Here is a 10,042-nt window from a genome sequence, read left to right as displayed (position 1 = left end):
GAAAGGGGGGGCGGCCGGAGGGGAGTGAACGCCGAGCGGCCGAGAAACAAGATGGCGGCGGGGCCGTGAGGCGGCGGGGCGGAGGCTCCGCCCTTTTTGTCGTTCCCCCCCCCTCCCCCCCTCCCGCTCCCTTCCCCTCCCCGGGCTGGGCCGCGGCGGCGCGCGCGGGCGCGTGACCTGGCGGGGGTCTCGCGAGATCTGCGGATTGGGCGGGAGTGGGCGGGGGGACCGTGAGGGACGGGGAGAGACCGTGAGGGACTGTGAGGGACAGGGGCAAAGTGTGAGGGACGGGGAGAGACCGGGAGGGACAGGGACAAACGTGAGGGACTGTGAGGGACAGGGGCAAAGTGTGAGGGACGGGGAGAGACCGGGAGGGACAGGGACAAACGTGAGGGACTGTGAGGGACAGGGGCAAAGTGTGAGGGACGGGGAGAGACCGGGAGGGACAGGGACAAACGTGAGGGACTGTGAGGGACAGGGGCAAAGTGTGAGGGACGGGGAGAGACCGGGAGGGACAGGGACAAACGTGAGGGACTGTGAGGGACAGGGGCAAAGTGTGAGGGACGGGGAGAGACCGGGAGGGACAGGGACAAACGTGAGGGACTGTGAGGGACAGGGGCAAAGTGTGAGGGACGGGGAGAGACCGGGAGGGACAGGGACAAACGTGAGGGACTGTGAGGGACAGGGGCAAAGTGTGAGGGACGGGGAGAGACCGGGAGGGACAGGGACAAACGTGAGGGACTGTGAGGGACAGGGGCAAAGTGTGAGGGACGGGGAGAGACCGGGAGGGACAGGGACAAACGTGAGGGACTGTGAGGGACAGGGGCAAAGTGTGAGGGACGGGGAGAGACCGGGAGGGACAGGGACAAACGTGAGGGACTGTGAGGGACAGGGGCAAAGTGTGAGGGACGGGGAGAGACCGGGAGGGACAGGGACAAACGTGAGGGACTGTGAGGGACAGGGGCAAAGTGTGAGGGACGGGGAGAGACCGGGAGGGACAGGGACAAACGTGAGGGACTGTGAGGGACAGGGGCAAAGTGTGAGGGACGGGGAGAGACCGGGAGGGACAGGGACAAACGTGAGGGACTGTGAGGGACAGGGGCAAAGTGTGAGGGACGGGGAGAGACCGGGAGGGACAGGGACAAACGTGAGGGACTGTGAGGGACAGGGGCAAAGTGTGAGGGACGGGGAGAGACCGGGAGGGACAGGGACAAACGTGAGGGACTGTGAGGGACAGGGGCAAAGTGTGAGGGACGGGGAGAGACCGGGAGGGACAGGGACAAACGTGAGGGACTGTGAGGGACAGGGGCAAAGTGTGAGGGACGGGGAGAGACCGGGAGGGACAGGGACAAACGTGAGGGACTGTGAGGGACAGGGGCAAAGTGTGAGGGACGGGGAGAGACCGGGAGGGACAGGGACAAACGTGAGGGACTGTGAGGGACAGGGGCAAAGTGTGAGGGACGGGGAGAGACCGGGAGGGACAGGGACAAACGTGAGGGACTGTGAGGGACAGGGGCAAAGTGTGAGGGACGGGGAGAGACCGGGAGGGACAGGGACAAACGTGAGGGACTGTGAGGGACAGGGGCAAAGTGTGAGGGACGGGGAGAGACCGGGAGGGACAGGGACAAACGTGAGGGACTGTGAGGGACAGGGGCAAAGTGTGAGGGACGGGGAGAGACCGGGAGGGACAGGGACAAACGTGAGGGACTGTGAGGGACAGGGGCAAAGTGTGAGGGACGGGGAGAGACCGGGAGGGACAGGGACAAACGTGAGGGACTGTGAGGGACAGGGGCAAAGTGTGAGGGACGGGGAGAGACCGGGAGGGACAGGGACAAACGTGAGGGACTGTGAGGGACAGGGGCAAAGTGTGAGGGACGGGGAGAGACCGGGAGGGACAGGGACAAACGTGAGGGACTGTGAGGGACAGGGGCAAAGTGTGAGGGACGGGGAGAGACCGGGAGGGACAGGGACAAACGTGAGGGACTGTGAGGGACAGGGGCAAAGTGTGAGGGACGGGGAGAGACCGGGAGGGACAGGGACAAACGTGAGGGACTGTGAGGGACAGGGGCAAAGTGTGAGGGACGGGGAGAGACCGGGAGGGACAGGGACAAACGTGAGGGACTGTGAGGGACAGGGGCAAAGTGTGAGGGACGGGGAGAGACCGGGAGGGACAGGGACAAACGTGAGGGACTGTGAGGGACAGGGGCAAAGTGTGAGGGACGGGGAGAGACCGGGAGGGACAGGGACAAACGTGAGGGACTGTGAGGGACAGGGGCAAAGTGTGAGGGACGGGGAGAGACCGGGAGGGACAGGGACAAACGTGAGGGACTGTGAGGGACAGGGGCAAAGTGTGAGGGACGGGGAGAGACCGGGAGGGACAGGGACAAACGTGAGGGACTGTGAGGGACAGGGGCAAAGTGTGAGGGACGGGGAGAGACCGGGAGGGACAGGGACAAACGTGAGGGACTGTGAGGGACAGGGGCAAAGTGTGAGGGACGGGGAGAGACCGGGAGGGACAGGGACAAACGTGAGGGACTGTGAGGGACAGGGGCAAAGTGTGAGGGACGGGGAGAGACCGGGAGGGACAGGGACAAACGTGAGGGACTGTGAGGGACAGGGGCAAAGTGTGAGGGACGGGGAGAGACCGGGAGGGACAGGGACAAACGTGAGGGACTGTGAGGGACAGGGGCAAAGTGTGAGGGACGGGGAGAGACCGGGAGGGACAGGGACAAACGTGAGGGACTGTGAGGGACAGGGGCAAAGTGTGAGGGACGGGGAGAGACCGGGAGGGACAGGGACAAACGTGAGGGACTGTGAGGGACAGGGGCAAAGTGTGAGGGACGGGGAGAGACCGGGAGGGACAGGGACAAACGTGAGGGACTGTGAGGGACAGGGGCAAAGTGTGAGGGACGGGGAGAGACCGGGAGGGACAGGGACAAACGTGAGGGACTGTGAGGGACAGGGGCAAAGTGTGAGGGACGGGGAGAGACCGGGAGGGACAGGGACAAACGTGAGGGACTGTGAGGGACAGGGGCAAAGTGTGAGGGACGGGGAGAGACCGGGAGGGACAGGGACAAACGTGAGGGACTGTGAGGGACAGGGGCAAAGTGTGAGGGACGGGGAGAGACCGGGAGGGACAGGGACAAACGTGAGGGACTGTGAGGGACAGGGGCAAAGTGTGAGGGACGGGGAGAGACCGGGAGGGACAGGGACAAACGTGAGGGACTGTGAGGGACAGGGGCAAAGTGTGAGGGACGGGGAGAGACCGGGAGGGACAGGGACAAACGTGAGGGACTGTGAGGGACAGGGGCAAAGTGTGAGGGACGGGGAGAGACCGGGAGGGACAGGGACAAACGTGAGGGACTGTGAGGGACAGGGGCAAAGTGTGAGGGACGGGGAGAGACCGGGAGGGACAGGGACAAACGTGAGGGACTGTGAGGGACAGGGGCAAAGTGTGAGGGACGGGGAGAGACCGGGAGGGACAGGGACAAACGTGAGGGACTGTGAGGGACAGGGGCAAAGTGTGAGGGACGGGGAGAGACCGGGAGGGACAGGGACAAACGTGAGGGACTGTGAGGGACAGGGGCAAAGTGTGAGGGACGGGGAGAGACCGGGAGGGACAGGGACAAACGTGAGGGACTGTGAGGGACAGGGGCAAAGTGTGAGGGACGGGGAGAGACCGGGAGGGACAGGGACAAACGTGAGGGACTGTGAGGGACAGGGGCAAAGTGTGAGGGACGGGGAGAGACCGGGAGGGACAGGGACAAACGTGAGGGACTGTGAGGGACAGGGGCAAAGTGTGAGGGACGGGGAGAGACCGGGAGGGACAGGGACAAACGTGAGGGACTGTGAGGGACAGGGGCAAAGTGTGAGGGACGGGGAGAGACCGGGAGGGACAGGGACAAACGTGAGGGACTGTGAGGGACAGGGGCAAAGTGTGAGGGACGGGGAGAGACCGGGAGGGACAGGGACAAACGTGAGGGACTGTGAGGGACAGGGGCAAAGTGTGAGGGACGGGGAGAGACCGGGAGGGACAGGGACAAACGTGAGGGACTGTGAGGGACAGGGGCAAAGTGTGAGGGACGGGGAGAGACCGGGAGGGACAGGGACAAACGTGAGGGACTGTGAGGGACAGGGGCAAAGTGTGAGGGACGGGGAGAGACCGGGAGGGACAGGGACAAACGTGAGGGACTGTGAGGGACAGGGGCAAAGTGTGAGGGACGGGGAGAGACCGGGAGGGACAGGGACAAACGTGAGGGACTGTGAGGGACAGGGGCAAAGTGTGAGGGACGGGGAGAGACCGGGAGGGACAGGGACAAACGTGAGGGACTGTGAGGGACAGGGGCAAAGTGTGAGGGACGGGGAGAGACCGGGAGGGACAGGGACAAACGTGAGGGACTGTGAGGGACAGGGGCAAAGTGTGAGGGACGGGGAGAGACCGGGAGGGACAGGGACAAACGTGAGGGACTGTGAGGGACAGGGGCAAAGTGTGAGGGACGGGGAGAGACCGGGAGGGACAGGGACAAACGTGAGGGACTGTGAGGGACAGGGGCAAAGTGTGAGGGACGGGGAGAGACCGGGAGGGACAGGGACAAACGTGAGGGACTGTGAGGGACAGGGGCAAAGTGTGAGGGACGGGGAGAGACCGGGAGGGACAGGGACAAACGTGAGGGACTGTGAGGGACAGGGGCAAAGTGTGAGGGACGGGGAGAGACCGGGAGGGACAGGGACAAACGTGAGGGACTGTGAGGGACAGGGGCAAAGTGTGAGGGACGGGGAGAGACCGGGAGGGACAGGGACAAACGTGAGGGACTGTGAGGGACAGGGGCAAAGTGTGAGGGACGGGGAGAGACCGGGAGGGACAGGGACAAACGTGAGGGACTGTGAGGGACATGGACGAACCTGAGGGACAAACCTGAGGGACAGGGACGAACCTGAGGGACAAACATGAGGGACAGGGACATACCTGAGGGACCGTGAGGGACTGGGAAAAACCTGAGGGACCGTGAGGGACAGGGACAAACGTGAGGGACTGTGAGGGACAGGGACAAACCGGGACAAACATGAGGAACCGGGACGAACCCTCAGGGACAGGGAAAACCTGAGGGGCTCTGAGGGACAGGGACAAACCATGAAGGACCAGGACAAACCTGAGGCATCTCAGGGGCGACCATGCCTTGAGGGGCAGCCAGACTCTGGCTCTGTCACACATCTGCCCTGTCCTAAACCCCAGCCTGTGCAGCTTTAGGCCTCGAGTGGGGAGCCTTGCAATGTTTTTCCTTTTTTATTTTTAAAAAAGCAGGAATGCTGCGATGTTTTCCAAGCTTGTTTGCTTCTCTGTCAAGTATCGTAATAAATTGCGTGGTAAATAAACTTGTTAAAGATATTGGATAAAAGTGCTTCAGGTGTATGAGTTGCAATGAAGTTTTTTTTTCACGCCAGGATTTGGCATTTTCTGGGAATTTTTTTTAATAGGAGTTGGTTTGAAATGGAATTTAAATATGAGTTGACTCACTCCCAGAGTCCCATTATGTAGCTTAAGTATATCTGCCCACAAAAGAAGAAAAAGAACTATTTTACATATCTGGGAGACCACAGAGTTCTGATTGTTCACACTGTGGGAGAAAAATATTCCTGAAATCGACTTAAATAGATAAAGGAATTAGAGATCCTTTTTCTCTCTGAGTGGAGACTCCAGGCAGCTGATAATGAGGAAAAAAACCCCAAAAGTAGCCCCAAAAGGAGGAGAACCAAAGGCTGCCGTGACATTCCCCTCAAATCCATCACTTCTGGAACAAGATCCAATGGGAATAATGAGGAAAAATAGTGAGGGGATTTATATTTCCATGAGAGGTGGATTTTTCCTCCTTTTAAACTTTTCCTGGAAGCCACAGCGAGCCGGAGCTGCAGCAGGAGCTGCTGCCTCATTCCCAGCCCCTCACCTGGGAATTGCCATCTCCTTTCCTCCCATCCCAAAGATCCCCCAGGATCCCTTTCCCCCGGGACACTTTCATCCTGTGCATCCTCACAATCCCAAGGAATTTATTCCCACCCACATTTGTATGGATGTGTGTTATTATCCGTGGTAGGACTCTCTGGAATTCTGCTTTAATGAAGTCAATTAATAAATCAGTAATTTTCTATTGGAATATTTTGCATTTCCAGAATTTTTCTGCCTTTCTGCACATCCATTTACCAGCAACTCCACCAGGATATCCCTGGCAGTGCAACCCCAGGGATCATCCAGGGACATTCCAGTGACTCCTGCCTCAGCACAGGAAGATTTTCTCCTGCCATCCTGGAGCTGCTTCATGCCAAAGTCTGTGCCCTGCCAGCCCTCCTAATTCCCAGATTTCCTGGCTCCAGGACACGCTGAGACGTGATTCATGCTGCCTCAGGATTTCTCCCATTAAAAAATTCCCATTTTCCTTAGCAGTGACTCCATCTTTTTGCCTCCTCATTGTCCTTCTGGCGGCCCAATTTGCAGCTTGGCCAAGTTTCTTTTTTTAATAGCGTTTTTAATATCATTGTTCAGGTTATAAAAATAAAATCCCTTGAAATATTGTTTGGGATGAGAAAGGAAAGTCAGATCCCACGGGGCTGCTGCACTTCCAGTCACCCTTCCCAAAATTGATGGCTGGGTCTGCCCTGCCAGAGGACAAAATCCCGTTCTCTGCGAGCACAGGGATTTGGGATTTGTGGTTTTTGTGGATGAAATGGAAGAAATGGGACAAATTTCTGTGTCCTCTGTGGGCTGGGAGCTCAGCCCCAAGGCTCCGTGCTGGCACTGGAGTGGGAAATGTCTTGCAGCGAAATTCCTGCAGTTTTATTGGAAGTCTTGAGGCTGAGGGCACTTGCAAGGCAGCCAAGAGAAATAAAAGTCGGGATCGTGGAGCGGTTTGGGTTGGAAGGACATTCAGGATCATCCAATTCCCCCTCCTGCCACGGGCAGGGACCCTTCCCACTACCCCAGGCTGCTCCAGCCTGGAACTGAGCCCTTCAGGATGGGGCAGCCACAGCTTTTCTGGAAAACCATTCCCCACCCTCACAGCTGCTCCACTTTGAGGTTGCTTTCTTTGGTTTTATTTTTAATTCCCGAATTTCTGAGCCATTTCCTTCTGTTTCAGCACCGAGGCCCACGATTCATCCCCACAATTCCCTGGAAAACGCCTCATTTATTAATTAATTACCCAGCACTGCTGCTGCCGGGCCCAGCTGTCGGAGCACCCAGCTTGGATCCAGCCCCTCTCCAGGGATTTCTGGACAATCCCCCCTTGCTCCTCCTCCTCCTCCTCCTCCTCTTGCCGCGGATCCTTTTGTGCAGCTCCGTTTCCTCCCCACCTGCTCCCTTTTCCCAGCAGCAATGGATCCATTGTCTGGAGCTGCTCGGCTTTTCCCACAGGGATTGCAGCTCCACAGAGCTCCCTGTCAGCCTGCCCGGAACGTGGAGGAGCCAAGGAAAACAAGAAACAGAGGGGGAAAAAAAAAAAAAAGGAAAGGAGAAAGTGCTTTTGCAGGAATTTGGTGGCGCTTTGATGAGTTCGGGCTCATCCAGCACCTTCCACCTGCTCATCCCATCCCTCCCACGCTTCCCACTGCACCCCAGAGCTGGATTTGGGAGCCCTGGATTCGTTTGGCACCGAGGAAAATCAGCTCAGAGCGGCAGGGACCAGGCTGGCCCTTCCCAGCTCAGCCCCCGCCATCCCCCGGGATTCCCGTTCCAGCACGACTCTGGATTTATCCCAAACAAGCTGTTGCTTTGGGGCAGAAATCCACAGGCACGGGAAAACCTGGATATAAATTCTTTCTGGACATGGACACGCTGCTTTATGGATCTGCAGGAAAAAGGGGCCATTTAGGGCCTGGTTTTGGAACCTTTGTGTCACATTCCCAGCTGGAAGTGCCACCTCCCACCTGGTGCCTCTCCTGGCTGGGCTGATCCATAGAATATTTAAGGATATTTAAGGATGTTTAGGAATATATCTGTGCTTGGACACTATTTTTTTTTTTAACCCTTCTGCTTTTTAACCCCTGAGAAGATAATTTGACCTATGTGTGTTGCCAAAAGATTCCTGGGGAGCCCAAAATTCCTGAGGGATGATCCAGGGTCAGCTCTGGGCTTGTGGGTCCCCTTTTGTGCTCAGGTTTGAACCTGTGTCCTGGGAAATGTTACCTTTGCTGCTCCAGATGGGAATTCCCAAAGGAATCCTGCTCTCCCTTAATCTCCCAGCCCTCATTTCCTAAGGAAGAGCTGACAGGAATCAGGAAAAACCCCCAAAACTTTAGGATCAGCACTGGGAGCTGAGCTGCTCATCCTGGTGCTGACTGGGAGGCCTCATTCCCAATATTCCCACTTTGCTGGGGACAGGATTTCCCAGTGAAGCACCACCTGCCCAGTTCAACCCCCTGGCTGTCCCAGTATCCAACTGGTGAGCACTGGTGACCCGATTGCTCCTGCCTGGAGATTTTCCAGCATCTCCACACAGCTCCTGCTCCTGCCAGAAGTGGGACACGGCCTCCAGCAGGGAGCAGGGAAGGAGCTGACCCAGCTCCTGCAGCTCATCCCATGGGCACTTCCAGAGGGGCCAGGGCTCATCCCACAGCCAGGGCAGGGACTGGCACTTCCCAGGGCAGGGTTATTCCCCTTTGGGATTCCCAATCCTGCCCCAAACCAGCCCCTTTCCATAACTCTTCTCCGGGTGCAGCTTCTCCTTCCCTGAATGCAGCTGCAGGACCTCCAGAGCAGCCTCAGAGCCTCCAGGACAGCCCCAGGATGCCCCAGAGCAGCTCCAGGATCCTTGTGGGAAGCCTCAATCCTCTGGGAAGCTCCAGGAACCTCCTGGGAGGTCCCAAAATCTCCTGGGGAGCCCCAGGATGCCCCAGAACAGCTCTGGGACCCTTCTGGGAAGGCTCAGTCTTCTGGGAAGTTCCAGGACACTCTTGGGAATCCCCAGGACCCTCCTGGGAAGCCCCAGGATGCCGCAGGACAGCTCCAAGACTCTCCAGAGCAGCTCCAGGACTGTTCTGGGCACCCCCAGAATTCCCTGGGCAGCCCCAGGATGCTCCAGGACAGCTCCAGGATTCTGCTGGGAAATCTCAGTCCTCTGGAAAACTCCAGCACCCTCCTGGGCAGCCCCAGGACATCCCTGGGAAGCTCCAGGATGCCCCAGAGCAGCTCCAGGATCCTCCTGGGAAGCTCCAGGACCCTCCTGGGAAGCCTCAGTCCTCTGAAAAGCTTCAGGACCTCCCTGAGAAGTCCCAAAATTTCCTGGGAAGCCCCAGGACTTCCCAGAGCAGCCCCAACCCCCCCAGAGCCCTGACATTCCCACCCTTTCCCTGTGCCTCCATCCCCATTCCCTCCCCCTCTCTCCAGGATCCATCCGCGGGCATTTCCCACCCTATCCCAAGGAATGGCAGCTCGTGGCACCCACGGGGGCTGCAGATCCCGGGGTGACCCTCAGAGGCTCCCCCAGCCCAGCAGGATCATCGCTGTCCCCACCCTGAGCCGAGCCTGGCAATCCTCTTAGGGCAGTTTTAGCGGGATAATCGCGTTAAGCCGCCCCGTGGTGCCGGCACAAACCCAAAAGGGGAAGCAGAAGGTGCCGAGGAGCCGGCAAAGCCGAGCTCCTTAAGGAATTAAGAGACATGGGAGATGGGAGAGCTCTGATGGGATCTCAGGACAAGGCTGAGCTTTGGGGTTTGTCCATCCAGGGAAGCAATTCCCAGGAAATTGGTGCCACACAGCCCCAGCCTGGAATCTGCAGCGCCAAAGCCTTCCCAGTGTGAGGTTGGTGATCCCAGAAAAACCAAGGGAAGCAAAAAACTTCCAAAGGAACTGAGAACTCCATTGCTGCGAAACTTCCTATCATCAAAAAGCAGCTGGGAAAAAATCCCTCGGAGAATCTTTCAGGGATTGTTTTCATTATCTCTTCCCCCCGACAATGTGTTCCCAGGAGTGGCACTTCCTCCACAAAGCTGGAAATTTCATGGAATAGCCTTCCCTGCTGGGAGAATTCCAGCTGGTTTTCCAAACTCTTCCTCA

Source organism: Passer montanus, unplaced genomic scaffold, assembly GCF_014805655.1.
Source record: "Passer montanus isolate IOZ18808 unplaced genomic scaffold, ASM1480565v1 scaffold89, whole genome shotgun sequence".
Classification (NCBI taxonomy): domain Eukaryota; kingdom Metazoa; phylum Chordata; class Aves; order Passeriformes; family Passeridae; genus Passer; species Passer montanus.
This window is presented reverse-complemented; position numbering follows the sequence as displayed.